Below are 18,331 nucleotides of genomic sequence, written 5' to 3'. Positions count from 1 at the left end.
TGCTGCATGTTGTGTTTGCCTATTTCTCACTGAAGGAAAGAAGGAAGTCATTCCAGTTTCTCAGGCATGGTTTTGTTCTGATAACCACAACTGAAGTCTTTAGACCCCGCTCATCCCTGTTGTCTTAACAAACATTCAGTTTGTCCTGTAGACCCTCCCACTCTCCTGGGCTCTTTAGGTAGCCAATGATCACTTTCAAGCACCATTTTGCATGGTGCCTTTTCTGTTTAGTTTTTGGGTTACATATTATTTTTTTTACTGAGCATTTCCCCATCTGTCTGCTCAGTGCAGGCAGAGGGAGTGCTAGACTAAGACAATGAAACGATAAAATGGTGAACCCAGTAGCTCATGTCTCAAAGAAATTTAGGGTCTTCCTTAAGCTGCTCTTCATAATGTAGGGTTTTTCATGCTGCCTTTTAAAATTAATTGATGTTTTAAAATGGTTTTTATGCTCTGTTATGTTTTTATCATGTTTTATTTGTAACTTCCCCTCCCCCAGTCAATTTCTCTGGAGAGGTGCTAAAGAAATGTTCTAACAGGACTGACATAGCTTGGATTATATGTGGTGGAATTCCTTGAGTTTGATTTTTACCAAATAGATAACAATTTTGTGACTCAAGGTCAACTAAGGTGGAAGTCCTCTTCCAACATACTCTCTCAGGAATATGGCTGGGAAAATACATGCCTTGTAGCTTTAGATATATATATGGCCTTTCTCAGGGCTTTTTTTCTGGGGAAAGAGGTGGGAGAACTATCACTCAGGGCAACTCCCGGGAGGAGGTGGTGCGCCTCTCAATACCTGCATGCGTGCACACAGCGTGCGTGCGTTCCTAGGACTGCATCACTTCTGGGAAGTGATGTCATCACACAGGCGTGGCTGCCCCGGGAGCGCTCCTGTGCTCCATGGGGGGGGGGGCGTGATTCAATCAGGAACAGGCCACTCCACAGTGGGGGAGCACTCCCCTGCCTGGCAGTGGACGGATCCGGGCCATTTCAAGCCCAAATTGGACAAAACCAGGCCCAAAATCAGCCTGCCCAGCAGCATCCCGATCCAGGCTGTTTGGGGCCCAAATTGGCCAAAATAGGGCATTTTAAAAATACCCATGTGACACCAGTCATGTGGGTATTTTAAAGAGTTCACAGTTTGAAGTAGAATGAGTGGGTTGAACATTATGATCAATATCACTATCTGTAAGAAATCTGACACAACACATTTACAATATAAAGGACCTAGACAATAAGCTTTCACATCTAGTTTCATCTGCACCTTAATATTTTAAGCCAAACTGAATGATTAGGATCAATATTTGAATTAAGAATATACATATGTCAAGGTATTCCTTGGGCCTCAGAGCTGCTTCGTTTTTGCTCCGGCAGGGCAGCTCCTGTGTTTCCTCATTGGCTGCTTTCCACTGTGCTCCCCTCCTTCAGCCTTGTTCTGGCTGGTTACATTTTCCCTGAGTGCATCCCTCACTCCAGCATATTCTCTGTCTCTTTGTGGTTCCCGCAGGTCTGTGGCCCTGGCCCTGGCTGTCTACTCCTAGGAAACCATCAGGGTTAGGGACATCCTGCCGTCTCCCTGGAACTCAGTGTATTCAAGAGGAAAAAGTACAGTTCATTACATTTTTGAAGAACAATGCTTTTCAAATATTGATATGGCATTTTGCGTTACAGGAATAAACATAAAAAAGTAGAAGCATCAATTAACACTGTTTGTATGTATGAAGTCTCTTTCTGGAATTTTAGAACCATTGCTGGAACAGGAAGTACTGATACCAGTAAAGTGAGGTCTGTACTGATTAAGTTATGTTATTATTCATGTGCCCTTCAGCCATTTGGGAAGATCAAATGAAGTTTCCATTTAAAGGGCAGTCATTCTTCCTGCTCTCAAAGGTAACTCAGTAAATGCAGACAGCATCAGAGAGGCCTAAGAAGACTCTGCGATAACACAACATGTATTAACTTGAACCTTAAATTACAGTAACACTTCTGGTATAACATAGATAGAGTTTTGCAATGGATAAATCACTACTTGAGTACAATTACAAATGATACTCAACACAGGCTGCAGTTGCATCTAATTATATATTAAGTGGTTACTGTCTGGGATGCCTGGAAGACCAAACTGGATTAAAAAATCTCCCGTTTCACCTGCCCTAGCTCATCATTTCTTTAAACAGTGTAGTTTCACTATTAGGTTTTCAGGAATGGACATGGAAACAAGTCAATAGATACGTAGATTTACTAGAAGAAGACAAGTACATCACATATGAAGCTTTTACTGAGAAAACAAATGGATTTTGAGAATTTATTTATCATATTTCCAAATTTAACACCAAATATATATGTCAGCAATACTAACTGAGGTTTCTTACAGAAAATATTTAATTTCTGTTTGTATAAATTGCTAATAATTTCTTCATTGCCACGGTCAATAACATACATACATGCTGTGGCACCAAGATCTAGGTAAACAATTGGATCCTGAAGAATGGTCAGAAATTTGAAAGTTTAACTCAGCACTCTACAATGTTATGAGAGAATTCAAAGTCTTCTCTCAGTGGTATATTAATCTCACTTTAGATAAAAAAAACTTTAAGAAAAGCACAGGATAATATTGGAGGGGGATGCAAAAAAGGTGTGGCAACTTTCATACCTGGTGGTCCTGTATTATTAGTCAAGGCATTCGGAAACAAGTCATAAGCAAAATTATTTGTTTTCTCTTTTATGTTTGCTACCTAATATCTTCCATCTGGAGATAGAGGCCGTTTCCACACTACTTACCTTCATCCAGAATGGGGCACAACATCGCAAAAAACCCTCAGAAGATAGCATCTTCTCGCACGAGTTTTGCACGACATCGCACAAAACTCGCGCGAGAAGACGCTATCTTCCATGTTTTTTTCATGACATTGCGCCCTGTTCCGGATGAAGGTGAGTAGTGTGGAAACGGCCAGAATATGCTGTTTGCTGCCACTGCTACAACTTCATCATCATCATTGCCATCATTGTCATCATCGTCATCATTATCATATTTCAACTGATAGGCAAGTTCGACAAGGAGCACCCTTAAGATAAAAGAAATAAACATTTGCCTCCGTAGTTGGAATAATGAGACAGACATAAGGCTTGGAACTAAAGGGCCACTTTATTAAACATAACATCAACCATTAATACGGCAAGTGCCAACTAGCAGTACAGGTCAAGCCACGGGGTCACCCATGAACCTCCGTCTTGACCTGTCTGGGCGAGCCTCGAAGCCCCGGGTGCGAGCCATCCATGTGTATGGCTGGGACCCATCCATCTATGTGTATGGCTGGGACCCTTTCAAGCTCCTAATGCCTCAGCCATACATGAGTGAGGGAAGGACTTGCACTCGGGGTTCCCCCAGGCAGTCCACTTATGCAGCTGGCAGCCATCACAAGCAGTACCAGCCATTCCTGGCAGACCCCATTTCCCCACCAATGGGGAAACACCAAGGGTGCTCACCAGCCCACTCCCTATCCCCAAACTCTATCCTGCCAGTGACCATCCTAAGGTGGATCCACCTTGTCAATTACCTCAAACCTCTGCCAGCATTACAAGGTAGGCGAAAAACCACCTCTTCCCCATACCAATTAGGGAAAAGGGAAAAAAAATCCTACCTGGCTCTGTCAACAGCAGCTGGCTAATCCTGCACTACTACAGGGTGAGGTGGGTGGGCCGAGCATGCAGAGCAACTGCCAGTTGGCTGGGAAGAGCTTCATCATACGGCTCCTGTCTCTGCCCCCCAGCCTGAGACCCAGATACTATGGAAATGATCTGTCTCCTCCTCCTTCCAGGGAGGCAAAGAGTGGCTCCTGGCCTTATCAGTGGAGGCTTCTGGCTGGGAGGGTCATATTCCCAATAAAATTAGAAAAAAAATGATTTACCCATGATGTTTCCTACCAATACTCCAAATCACTGGCTGCCATTGGCAGGGAACTGGAAATGTGTGTGTGTGTGTGGGGGGGTTGTTAGTGGTCAGACTTGCCCTCATAATATTATGTTTAAGATTATGGATATACCATAAGTCTCTTCTCTGAATGTGCTTTAAGCACTAAAACCCAGACAGGCAGAAACATGGAAGCTGCTGTCCAAGCAGGCAGGAACATGGAGGCCTGATCCTATCTGGGAGATGGAACATGCAAACACAAGGAATGGTGGGAGAGGCCAGCTCACCCCCTCCCACACCCTGGAAGTGCAATAAGGCTCCTATACAATAGGGTCTCCCCGGAGTTCCTGAATTAATCAACGCAACACAACCTAATGATCTCCCCTTAACCAGTTTCCTATTCTTAGGCAATTCAGAGAGCTGATAGTCTTACCCCTCCATCTCGTGGGTCATCAATCATAATTGATAACTTTAATTCTGCCCTCTTCCTTCACACCTCAAAGACAGTTTACCAGCTTATTGTCCCACTTTGGAGACAGTTTGCCAGCTCTGTCTCGCCCTGGAGACAACGTCTCAATCCTTTGTTCTACCCCAGGAACAACCACTCAAGCCTTTGTTTTCGGGGTAGAAGATGCAATCTTGCCCCTAGGTAGGATCCATGGTATAAAATAGACTTCCCCTCTGCCATAAACTATGTGCATGCTTTGGATCCAGCATCCATCCTCGAACCTCTGTTCAAGTTCTTCTGTCTTGAAGCACAGGCTGTTCAATGCTGCTCCTCTTCTCTCCTGGTAAATATAACTCAGTCCCTCAAGCTCTCTTTCTAGTTAGTTCTGAATGTGTGTTGTGTGTGCGTGTGCGTGTACATGCACTGTGTGCTGTTGATCCTTGTTGTTTTCAATAAAAATTCCATTTGGGGTTAAATATCTGTCTGGGTATTGAAAAGAGTTCTTTAGCTGGGACAATCCCTGTATATATTGGAGATCCCTCAGTTACCCTCTCTTGCTGCCTTCTCCTTGCTGCTAATTCCCCTCAACTTCCCTTTGGATAATAGTGGGGAAACAATAAGTGTGTATGATAAAACATTACGGTGAAATATAGGAAGAATCCAACAGAGAGTTGCTGTTTTTAGTGGCATTCTCATGTCAAGTCATACATTCTACGCTAAAATCATAAATTTTAAATCTGAAACTCAGTAAGATATATTTTATTGATTAATTTTTTTTAAAAAAATAATATTTGAACAACAGTACATCAAATTAAGATCTTAAGTTACCCAGGAAACATGTAGTAATAAGTCTGGCTTTGTACTTAAATTGGGCCATTAGCATGTAGAATGTGCTGAGGGGGGAATGTAACCACTCCCTGTGATTGACTGCTAACTCTCTTCATATATATTTAAATGTTTACCAAAATATAGGGAATGTCCATCTCCTAAACCAAACACTACTCCAAGTAACCTTAGATTGCAATTCAAACTCTAGAGGCCAGGTCTTCCCATAGAAAGTTATGGCCCTTAAAGATCAGAAGTGTTATGGGCAGGCTGTGGGCTGGGATATGCTTCCTCCTTCTTTGTGCCTGCTATTGTTTGCTCCTGTTGTTTTGTTGTTATTTAAAACAATAAAATGTATTGTTTTAAAAGGACACACTTTTTATATTCACAATAACTATTTTTCCAATAATTAAAATGACTCACCGAGACTATAACTGTATTCCTGCTATTTTATGAAAACAGTTGCCCCAGCACCTCTGAAATATGACACAAGACAATAAAGACAAAGAAAACTAAGTGTGGGTTAAACTAGTTTCACTTGTTTATTTAAATTCATTTAAATGGCTTATCTATATCACTGCTTGTTTAAGTAAGCTGACCATTTGTGGCACTGACCAGGCAGGTCCACCCTGGTTCCAAACTCAGCCAGCAGTTTCTCCAGCCTTGTTCATCTCAACCTGCACAGCTCTTCTGTGCCAAGAGGTGCCCAGCTTCATCCACCTCCCCTGAGGTTTCACTGACAAGGTCCAAGAGATGCTGTTCAGCACCTGGGCTGCTCCTACACAGCACCACCAAGCAGCATGGCATGTAATGGCTTGTTCCGAATACACACCTTATCACCGTGACCTCAGTATTTGCAGATGAATCCTACCTACCCTGAGCAATCCACCCTATTCCTGCCAACTAGTTGTGGCCTAATCAGTATTTCAACCAGGCCTACTTGAAATGACTCCCAACCCAGAGGCAGCATGGAGCATATGAAAAAGGGAGTACGCCATTACCAATCCAGTGAATACCTCCACCTCCCAAAATTCCTGTTCAGCCCCATAATGGCGAACATCTAGTCCCATGCTATACCTTGGGAGGAAGGATGAGTCAGTATCCGTGTCAAAATGCCTGCTGGAGAGAAGACAAAGGTAAACAAATAGTTTCCTGTTGCCTTCCCTTAATAGGTTGAGACCCTTTAAACACCACCAGTAATATTTTTAGTCCCATTTACATTAATATGGGTCTGGAGCAAACTGAATCCATGACATTAATGCTATAAATCTCCCTAATCGTGTCCTTCCTGACTTTATAATATGAAATTAAAATGATATTTTTTCTAAGCTATTGCTGAGCTTCAGTCAGGTACCTATATTATATGCCTTCAGAGAATGTTCAGGTTTACTTATGAGTAAGCACGACTGGGATTGGAGAAATCCTGGAATTCATATTGTTTACATTCTTTTAGCTACAAACCTGGTCTATGACAGTAGAACATAACAGTACTAATGTTTTACACTGAACACATGAAGCTGACGTGCACCAAGTCAGACCATTGGTCTGCTAAGGTCAGTTCTGTCTATTCTGACTGGCAGCAGCTGTCCAGAGTTTTGTGTAGCGGTATTTCACATCACCTACTACTTGATCTTTTTAACTGGAGATACTGTGGATTGAACTTGGGACCTTCTGCATGCAAAGCATTCTCTCCTACTGAGTCAGAGTCCCTCCCCTTCTTCTCAGCATCTGGCATAGCATTGTCTCCAGTGTCTGCCTGCCTGCCTTCAGCTGTTTGCTATATACCCACTTGATCCTTGATACATAAATCCCTGGATAGCTGCTGCCAGTCCAAATGATTATGACTTATGATTGCAGCACTGTACAAATGTATTGATGGTTCTTGATCATTTTCATAGAAAGGGATTTGGTTTAGAGTTATGATTCACACTTGGCAACATCATGCCTTCCCATTCCCACCAATGTCTTAAATGTGTAACTTTTGACTGGTGCAGCTGTGCCATATTAACTTTGTTCTGGGAAATTCACTTTTTCATTGTTATAGGAAATTTTTTATAGCCATTGATTCTTCTTACTTTTTTCAAAAGAAGGATTATTCTTTAATTTCTCTTAGTAGTTTTCTGTTACACCATATATATGCCTGTTGGTAAATTCCACCCTTGAAAGTTTTTTAAAAACATGTTACACTCCACAGGATGATGCTCTACCCAGGGGAATAGAGAAATTTGGGAAGATATTGTCTGCCTCTGAGCACCTACAGAGTAAAATACTGAAGTCTTACAGAACAACTCTTCCTACCCCTTCTCTCTTTGAATTTCTCTGTTAATCAAAAAGAAATTCCTGGGGGGTGGGGAAGGATTGTTGAATTTCAGGAAGAAAATAGGTAAAGAGAAATTAAGCAAATTTCTCTTAATAATGCTATACCATATTATGGTTTGAACAATGCAGTCATTCCATTAATACAGTGGCGCCTGTTTTCAATTTAACCTGCTTTTTTCACTTGGTGCTGTATGCAAAAGTTCTTTCATAAATTTGCAGCCTCAAAATGTAATTTGTCCTTCCCCTTGCCTTGTACTCTACTTCATGAATCTTGATTTAAGAAAATAACTCCTTAGAATACAGAACTTTGGAAGAAACATGCATATTGATATTTATATTTAAATAATTAGAATCAAAAACGTAAGCAACCACTTCAATTCTACTTAATATCCAATACAAAATTTGTCCTGTTCCCTTCCAAGTGCAAAAACAAGCTTATGTACAAGGCTTATAAAACCTACCCAAAATGTAAGCCTGGCCAGAGACAACAAGCATGTCAATTTACAGAATACAACTTAACAGAGAGAAATGATTTGAAGGACAGATATTTATTGCATATAGCGACATTACTCCAGGCAATGGATCAGATAAACCTTGTTTACTTTTGTCATCTGTGTGACCTGACACCGTCAATTCAGGTACAATTCTGCATAAATAAAGCCTTTGGCTCCCTATAAATTACAGCTCATTCTTGTTTTTTAAAAGCAGCATATCTTGTTTTGCCAAGCACCTTTGAGGTGCCCTGTAAAATCTAGTCCAGCTGGATAGGAGATGGAGGATTTCTGCAGCATAATCTCCTTTGCGTGCCTCTTGAAAACAGTAAGACAGAGAGGAACTGTGGCGATTTACCCACTAATTAGCTGTTCTTATTACGAAGAGTAAGATAATTGATTTTAGGATGCACTACCCCTTATTAAGACCTAATTAAGCTGTATATCAAATGCTAATTAAGTAGCTTTATTTCATCTCACTGATGGGTTTTGATGCTTGGCAAACAGTCTTGGATGGGGAAATGAACACCTATAGTAGATTTCAGAAACAAAACAGATACTTAACAAAGGTGACTGTGTTATACCACTCTAACTTGCATAGTATGGCATGTCTTCAGTACTGACAGTAAGACACACAATTCTCCTGTCTTTTACAGTAATTTAAACAAGGTTTCTCCCCCAAAGATTGGCACTGTATTTATGAAAAGATCTGTTCTCAGTAAATGCTACCATTCACTAATTAGATGAGGAGTTTCAAGAATATATTATTAGAAAACATCTAGAAAAGCTGTGTCTCCTCTCTCTTTCTCATCAGCTGTTTAAATGAAATTAAATAGCATGTGCTACTCCAGATTAATTTATTAAAGAAAAGGAGCAAAAAGGTGAAAGTCCTGTTACCATCTGACTTTTTGGAAAAGCCACAAGCTGAGACAAACACAGCAGACAGAAAAACAGATGTTGCTCTTGAGAAAACAAATCGCATGAGCTGAGATTATTAATAGAGTTTGTGTTTTTGACACTTCATTTTCGCATTAAATGAACTTGCTCAACACAAAACAAAATCTTTAACAACTTTGTTGTCTGCTTGATAAAGAGACCCTTATGCTCGAATTTTTGCATCTGATGTAAATCAATTTATAGTTATAATCTCATCAGCCTAACCCACATTGCCAATAGTGTGTCTTCAGAACAATATTACCCTGACAACACAAAGTCATCATTCTGTTTAATCTATGAGGTTGTGACCCTACGGATTATAGTGGGCTGTCTCTGAAATTCCCCAGTGCTCCATAATGCAGTGCCTTTTGGATAAATCACAGGATAGCCACAGAAAGTAATGATTTCTTTATGCCTCTGGGAGATATTTGATTGTCTCTAATAGTTATTTCTACTGGCAGTATGATATTCTGCAAACAATAACATCAACCATATGTCACTTCAGCACTCATTAATGGCCAAGGTATAACTCTCTTGATCCAATAATCTATATTTGTGAACATCTAAATTAAATGTCACTCAGTACTAAGTGCAGGATATTCATTTGACAGTGAACTTTCACAGGTACAAAGATATATTTAAAATTATCTGAAGGCCATCTATCAAATACTATTCTTTGTATATTAGTAGCATCACAAGAAATAGGTAAGCTCATCAGTAAAAAAAAAAAGAATTGGGAAAATCTGGGTAAGAGGGAACAAATATCCTGTAGGGTGCAGGCTACCTCATCAGGATAAATGATGTACTCCAGGCTTTCTTATATCTTTATAGAATTTTATTTAAAACACCCAAATAAATTACTGAGATGTTTGGAAGCTACAACAGACAATTTGTAGTTTAAAACATGTTAAAATTTTAAATCCATACATTGAAATAAGGTTGGTTGATACCTAAGAACCTCCACAATCAGAATATTAAAAGTATGTGGACAAACCTGATTCGTTAACTGTAATGGGAAAAAATGAGATAAATGTAAGAATCTTCTGTATAGATCAAAATAAAGGCTGGAAGATCAGGAAGGGAAAGAAGACATATTTGGCAGGCTATGTAGTAGGTTGCATTTATTTATTGTGTTTAAAATATTTCGGTACCACTTTTCCTGAATTTAAAGTGATTACAAATAAAAACAAATCAATAAAAGAACCGGGGCTTTTTTTGAGGGGGAATGCTCCGGAACGGCGTTCCGGCAGCTCTAGAATCTGCCCATGTGATTCCTTTCTCCTTTGGCCCTGCGGGCTCTGCCAAGGAGTCTTAGCTGCTTTGAGTTCATTCTGCTTTCTTGAGTGAGTGAGTGAGTGAGTGAGTGAGAGAGAGAGAGAGAGAGAGAGAGAGAGAGAGAGAGAGAGAGAGAGAGAGAGAGAGAGAGCGAGCGTAAGCAGACGCTGCTCTGGCACAGTGCAGGCTCTGCAGAGGAGGTTTAACTGCTTTGAGTTCCTTCTGCTTTTTTTTCATTCCTCTGTGAGTGAGAGAGAGCGAGAGAGAGAGCAAGCAGAGCTGCTGGGGCCAGCTCTGCAGAGGATGCTAAGCTGTTTTGAGTTCATTCTGCTTTCTTTTCATTCCTCTTTGAGAGAGAGAGTGCAAGCAGAGCTGTTGGGGCCCGAGAGGAGGCTAAGCTGCTTTGAATTCTTTCTTTTCATGGGGTGGGTGGGGCTGTGCACGTATGTGTGTGTGTGTGTTGCTTGCATTCTTTGCAGTGGACATATGGGTGTTAAGGAAGTTTCTATGAATATTGTTTGTCTGGGACATTGGAATATTTATGAGCATTTCACAATGTCACAACAGCTTAGCTATTTGCAAGGCAGAGTTGGTAGGCAACAAAAAAAAGCCATTTTAAATTAAGTATAAATCTAATGCAGCTAAAGTTGAGTATCTAATTTTGAATTGCTCCAGTAAAGCAAAACCCTCCCTGAAAATTTGAAAATTCAATATTCATTAGATTAGGAATTTCAGACTCTGTAGAGTTTTGAGAAAGAATTTTGGATTTTTATTTTTTTTGCTGGCAGAGGGAATCTGTTAGAATTTAGATTTGTGAGATGGGTTTTGGATTTTTAGAACCCTCTTCCTTCTTGCATATTTTAAAATATGATTCCAAAGAAATGAAATATTTGGAAAGGGAATGGAAGATTTCACTTTTTGTAGAGGATACCGAAAGGAAAAACCCCTTTCTCATAATAGTGTAATTTCCCAAGCTTCCTAACATTTATCTTGTCGTAATGCATTGTGCTGGGCTCCGGAAAGCAGTGTCACTTCCGGGAGAGACAGCACTTCCGGGAGTGACATCACCTATTTCTGGGAGCGTGTGCATGCTTTGTGCATGCACATGTGATAATAGAGAGTTCCACCACCTCTTTTCCCAGAAAAAAAGCCCTGAAAAGAACCAATCCCAATAAACACTAGCTATGGAGTTAAAATTTGTGCAATACATGACAGCCACAAAAAGCCCTGTTCATCAATGCCAAATGGTAATGGAAGATTTTCATGAAGTATTTCATGAAACTTCAGAAGAAAGATTTTTTGCACTCTGCCCAGCAAGTCAGAAATTAGAGCCAAACTACAAGTGACAGCAGCCATAAGTTCAGCCACCAATGCCATTTTAAAAGCAGCTGTGGTTCTTTAAAAATTCTGCAGGGCCCTAATCTGGATTTCTCATGGCATGGTTGCCCCAGGAGCTTGTGTTGCCTCTGTGTCTTTTCAGGTACTGAAATATCAATGGCAGAGCTGTTTTGGCACCTGAAAAGGCATGGGCAAGAGCTCCTGAGACAACTAGGGTTGCCAGATCCCTTCATTCCCCGGTGGGAGATTGGGATGCTGGCTCTTACCTTGCTCCTTATTGATGTTTTCTTTTTGCATGTGCGTGCACTTATGGGAAGTGATGTCATGCGGGTCAAAGGGTGGCCCAGGAGCGCTCCCCTGCTCACCAAAGGCTGAATTGCCCCCCAATGGGGCCCAATTCAGCCTGAAATGGGTGTGGGGACTCGGAACGGGCCGGGGCACCGTCCCCAGGCAGCAGAGATATATTGCAGTGCAATAGGGAAATGGAAGTAGACCTTCACAGGTATTCCACACCTTGTGTGATATTAATACTGAGTTGGATCCACCAGAATAGTTCACAGAAAGAGTTGGTTGAGGGTATTTTTTCCTTCCCAGGCAATATGTTCTTTGTACCAAAATATGTCTCTGAGAGATGGGAGAACTTTGCAAGCAAAATGCACCACAGGACGGGAGCTACAAAGAATCAAGCAGTGTCTTCTCTTACATATCATATGGGAGGTATTGCATCTTCCTTTCATTCCATCATATAGCTGACCCTATACTACAAATGTGCCATTTGATTTCAGTTACAGGTTGATGACACACACCTCCAGAAATATTGGACACTTTGTACTAGATTACAACATCAAGGAAGAGGTTATCATGGGAAGAGATCCATGGCCTGCTTTATAAACTTATATAATACCAACATGTGGTCAGAAATGATATATATTAGTTTCTGGATGTGTGGGTTTGTGTTTTGTAAAAGAGTGTATTATTGACCACTGAGGAAGGCCCTTGAGGCCAAAACACATATGGTCTTGTGTTGGTCATTTGATATGCTAATCAACTGTTTTTTTGGAAAATGTTACAGCTTATATAAAGCTTGCTTTGACTCTGAATGCAGCCGGACACCCAGGCCTTGTGTTTTTAATTTTACTATTGTATACCCCACAGAATAAATATTTATTTTGAATATATTTTATCTGTTGTAGCTTGACCCTTTTAGTATCTTCAGTATTTGGGGGTTGTTTTGTCCCCTCCCCCTTTTTTCTTTGTACCCTGGAAATCATGTTGGTCTTTAACGTGTCATGGACTTGTATCTTACTCATTTTTCTTACTATGTTCTCCTGATCTTCAAAGAGGAGTTTTGGGACAAATGACAGTTTGCTTGAAGAAGGGGAAGGAAAAAGAGCCTATCTGCCAACACCTTCCACAAACTCTTTGAGTGGATCCAAACAACTCTCTTTCTGATTCTTGTAGACTGAACATGAGTTGAAGCCATTTTGTTGCCATGTAGGAAAAGTAAGACTGGAACACAGTCAGAGATCTATGTCTATGCTATGATTCTGCAAGAGTGCAGAACAGGTACTGAACAGAAGTGTGAGTGATCACACAATGCAGAAACCTAGAATGGTACACACATGCAACCAGAGGTGTTTGTAGAGTTTCTACTACAGATGCACACATTGCTGAACTAGAAAGCTGGTTTTACCATGAACTGCAGTTTGCCTAATTAGCTGAGTGAATGACTGTTGTAGAAATTTTATCTCTGGCTATTTGTATGATTTCCCCCCCTTTCTTGTGCATCTAGCTCTGAAGAACTGCAGCCCTAGCTACTTACTCTGCTGAACAGATTCTGTGCAGCTACTGATGATACAACCAGACAAATAATAATGCATGGCTTTAAATGCCAATCTCTTCTCGTATGAAGAGAACTGACAATAAATCTACAAGTTTGCTGGAGCATATCTGAAGCATTCTAAGTAAACAAGTGTTCTGGACAGCTGATGAACAACAAATCTGTAATAAGCCATCTATAATTAGTAATAAAGTCCTTAAAATAACTGTGTCCTCTTGAGACAGCAACAGCTCTATCCTTGCCATGATATGGAAGTAACAGAATAATTTTTCTAGTGAAACTAAAATGGTAATTAAAAGATGATTTAGGATCAAAGACAACCTCAAGGTTATAAATATTAGTAGCTTGCTGTGAAGAATTCCCATCCAAATAACTTCAGTAGGATGCACTACTCAAGAGGTGGTAGCAGTCAAGTAAAAATCAGATATTTTCTCAGACAGAGAGCAGGTCACAGAGGAGAGATTGTTAAAATGCAATTATATAGCCTTCAGAGGAACGTAATTGGGGGAATAGGTTGACTGAAACATTTAAGGGTACTTTTACTAGCTGATGGTAATTTCCATTAATTAGATTTCTTTACTCCTACCCCTTACTTTATTTTATTTTATCCTCATAACATATCAGGAAGGTTTGACTGAAAGATTTGGTAGCATGCACAAAGCCTTTCAGTTTGCTTCACATGTGGAACAGGTTTGCAATAAACACAATCATTTACATTCTGGGGATTAAAAATCACCTATTTTCAATTGCAGATAAGTGTTCTGATAAGTGATAATTGTAGATAAGTGTCCTTCTTAACTACTAACAGTGCAATTAAAGTAATTTCACTGAATGAGGATGTACAATAATAAGCTACTTACAGTGCTATACTATCCAGAGTTGCACCCTTCAAAGTTCATTGAAATCAAAGGGCTTAAAAGGTATAATTCTGCTGAAGAAAGTATGTTGGGAACGATGATAAGCACTTGTCTGGCACTGTGCACAATACCATTTCAGTGGGATACTGGACACTTCTTAGACCATGTGGATTAGTTTAGTTTAGTTTAGTTTATTCGGTGTTTAACCCACCCTCCCCACAAGTGGGCTCAGGACGGGGTACAACAGTCATAAAATACAATAAAATACATAAAATACATAGCAAATTATACAATAAAATTCAGCAATTAAAAAAACTGATATAGTTGATTCGGTTTCGTTTTCTCAGCCATGCCGGACGCTCCTCTCGGCTGGTCCGGGAGGAAACGACCGGGCACCCTGACCAGGTGGCTGATCCGCAAGGATTAGCCCCCAGGACTCCCAGGGAGGGAGCCAGGGTCCGGGACGCTGCGGGAAAAACTCCCCGAAATCAATGCGGGGGGGAATTGCCCGTTTGTCCCTATGGAGGCCGGCAGACGTGCGCGGCGCCTCGAGTGCCGCCGGGCAACGAGAAACGGCAAATAAAAGAAACAGGCGGAAGCCCGTAAACAAGCGAATCCCTTCTGTTCTACAAGCGTTCGTGAAGGAGAGGTTGATCTGAAGAAGACTCGCTCTTCCCCTTCGCTGAGTTCCAGAATTTTGTTGGCGCCCCCCCCCCAAAATGGCAGCAAAGAAGCAAAGTCCCGCTCTCGGTAAGTCAATTTCGGCTACTTTGAAGGGAGAGTCGCTCGAAGAGTTGGTGCGCAGGGCGGTGGTGGAAGCCATAAAACCCTTTGTTGACAAGCTGAACGAAACTGATCAAAGGGTGGGCTTAATTGAAAGCGAAGTGAAAACCATTAAGGAAGCAGCGGGGGGGGCAGAGAAGTCTGCTCTGGAAAGTGCGTCACTTGTGAAGGCTACAAAAAAGGAGCTGAAGTTGGTTGAGAACCAGCTGATCGGGCTACAGATGGAACGAACGCAGACAATTTTGCGTCTCCAAAACGTGAAAGAGGAGGAAAATGAGGATCTGTGGGAGGTGGTCTCGGAACTATTGGCGATACCCGCGAGGACGACTAAAGAAGAGGTTAAAAGCGCCATTTTGGAGGTCCGTCGGGCTTCTTCAAAATATGCAACAAAGCGACAGTTGCCTCGTGAGATCATTATTGACTTTTCATTTAAAAAGATTCGGGACACCATCCTATATAACTCATACAATGCGGATTTGGACTTTTTGGGTTTGAAAGTCAAGATTTTGAAGGACGTTCCATTTCTAGTCCGGAAAAGGCGTTTTAAGTATAAAAAGTTTGCTGCTCTTCTGAGGGACCATGGAATAAAGTACAAATGGTTATTCCCGGAAGGAATATGGTTTAGATATAAAGATCAGGCCTATAAGATACTATCAGAAGATCAACTAAAGGATTTTGAGAATAAAAACCCGGAACTCTGCTGCACCGAGAACGAAGAAAAGGAGAAGCCGGAGGGGGGGGAGGAGGAGGAGAGCACCGCAACAGCGGTTGCACAGAGAGAATTGCGTCCGGGACCTAGAAGGGGGAGGAAAGTTTAATCAGAATTTGAAATGTTTATTCTCTGTATGATTAACCACTCCATCATTATCCTATGGAGCTATTTTTGTATTATGACAGTATGAAGGGAAAACATTGAAGTGTAGTGTTTAGTGTTTGTAGTTCATTCCCCCCCTTTTCTTTTTCCATCCCCCTTTGTCCCTTCCCTCTCCCCTTTCCTTGTGATAGTCTTGTGTAGTGCTGTGTAGTGTTAAAAAAAAAAAACCTGATATAGTTGGCTACACAATCCTCTCCCCAGCATACAAAGAGGAGGTAGACAGACACACAAGCTGTACTCAAATACTGGAGACTGGTGGGGGGGCTCAATGATGGTCCTGACGCTGTCCTCAACCATAAGCCTGGTGGGACATCTCCGTCTTGCAGGCCCGCCGAAATGATACAAGACCCTGGCAGGCCTGAGTGCCCTCAGATGGAGAGTTCCACCAGGTTGGGGCCAGGACCGAAAAGGCCCTGGCCCTGGTCGAGGCCAAACGAGCCTCCCTAGGGCTAGGGATCACCAGTAAGTTCTTACCCGCTGAACGAATTTATCGTCCGCCTTTCTCACTGAGATCCAAGGTGGATTACAACACTGCGAGTAAAAATATAATATAATTGACAGCTAGGACATTCACTGAGCAAATTATTATAATGAACAACAGCACAATAGCTGGAATGGCCACAATGATGAGCAATAACCAGCTTATCTGAAGTTAAAATGGCATACAAATAGAAGGCAGACCAGATGGATGCACAAACACTTTACTGGCTTTTGGCTGGAGTGGGTAAGCACTAATTAAATTGGGTGGCTATAGAGTCTATAATTATACTGCATAGCTTTTTAGTCTCTAGCCCTTTGGATTACAGTGAATGCCTGTATATCTTATTGAGGAAATTAAAAACCAGTAAATCTCTAAGTCCTATTGGCATACACCAGAGAGTTCCTAGGGAACTCAAATGTGAGACTGCTGATCTACTAACCTGTATATGTAACATCACTAAAATCAGCCACTGTATCAGAGGATTGAAGAGTAACAAATATTGCACCAATTTTTAAAAAAGAGATTAGAGTAGAATTGGAAAGTTACAGGCCAGTTAGCCTAACATCTGTACAAGGCAAATTAGGCAAATTGGAATTAAAAATAGAAGTATTAGGGACCTAGAGGATCAAAGCCTGTTGAAGGAAAATCAGCATGGCTTCTGCAAAGGGAAATTCTTTGTGAACACCAACCTGGGTGTGCTTGGACTTTCAAAAGGCATTTGACAAGGGACATCACCAAAGACTCCTCAATAAGCTTAGCAGTCACAAGATAAGAGGGCAGGTCTTGTTATGGATAAAATTTGCTTAAACGACAGGAAGCAGAGAGTTAAATGGACAATTCTTTCAATGGAGGCAAGTGAGCAGTGGGGTCCCACAAAGGTTGGTAGGGGAGGTGGTGCTATTTAATTTGTTCATAAATAATCTAGAACAGAGCTGAGCAGTGTGGTGGCCAAGTCTGCAGATGTCACAAAATTATTCAGGATATTGAAAACCAAGGCCAACTGTGAAGAGCTCCAGGAGGATCTCCATGAATTGGGTGGGTGGGCAACCATGTAGCAAATGAAGTTCAGGGCAAGTAAGTGGAAGGTGTTGCATGTTGGAACAATAAATCCCAACTTTAAGTGCTTGCTAATGGGTTCTGAGAGGGACTGAGAGGGAAAGAAAGCTTGAGACATAGTCCAAGTCCAAGTTCTTTATTTTGTGCTCAGAGACCAAGAGGTCATATAAGCAGACAAGTTCAATAATTCAAAATACAGAATGATACAATTCAATAAAATGGTCGACCACATAGCCAAAATGCTAAACACAAAGTATAAAATATGTCATTAAGATTAAAAATCATTAAAACCATAGATAAAAACTTTGCTACAGCAAGAGTTACACTTGGGTCAGTATCGGCGAAAGGCTTTGTAACTACTTCTTGTTTCGAGACACCCCCCCCCCCCATTTCTGGATGTGTACTGAAATCCATTTATTTCTGGCAAGTACATGCTTCTTACAGTCAGTAAAAAGATTCCAAATAGTATCTAGATTCCCTGATTTACAATTGCAGAAATGGTCAGAAAAGGGAATCCCTAAAAACCTGCCTATTAACTCCCCTAATGGCAGAACATTTAATCTGGCCTTAGTAAAAAGTATTCTATATTTGGGAATGGTTAAACATTTAAAGTAGGCAGGTAAGATCTTTGGAACAGGGAGACCCAGATAGTAGAAGGAGCATACCCTTCGTACTCTACAGCTGGCGCTCCATTGATCAAAGTGTAGCATTTTGGATTTAATCCAATTACATGCAGAAGAGAATTCCATTTGTTAAGCTTGGGACATAATGGATAACTCAATGACAACATCAGCTCAGTGTATTACTGATGCAAAAAAAGGCAAACTCTATGCTGAGGAAATGGATTGAAAATAAAGCAGCCAGTATTATAATAGCACCCCTGTACAGATCTATG

Source organism: Eublepharis macularius, chromosome 4, assembly GCF_028583425.1.
Source record: "Eublepharis macularius isolate TG4126 chromosome 4, MPM_Emac_v1.0, whole genome shotgun sequence".
In the NCBI taxonomy this organism is placed as follows: Eukaryota; Metazoa; Chordata; class Lepidosauria; order Squamata; family Eublepharidae; genus Eublepharis; species Eublepharis macularius.
Note: the sequence above shows the minus strand (reverse complement) of the source record.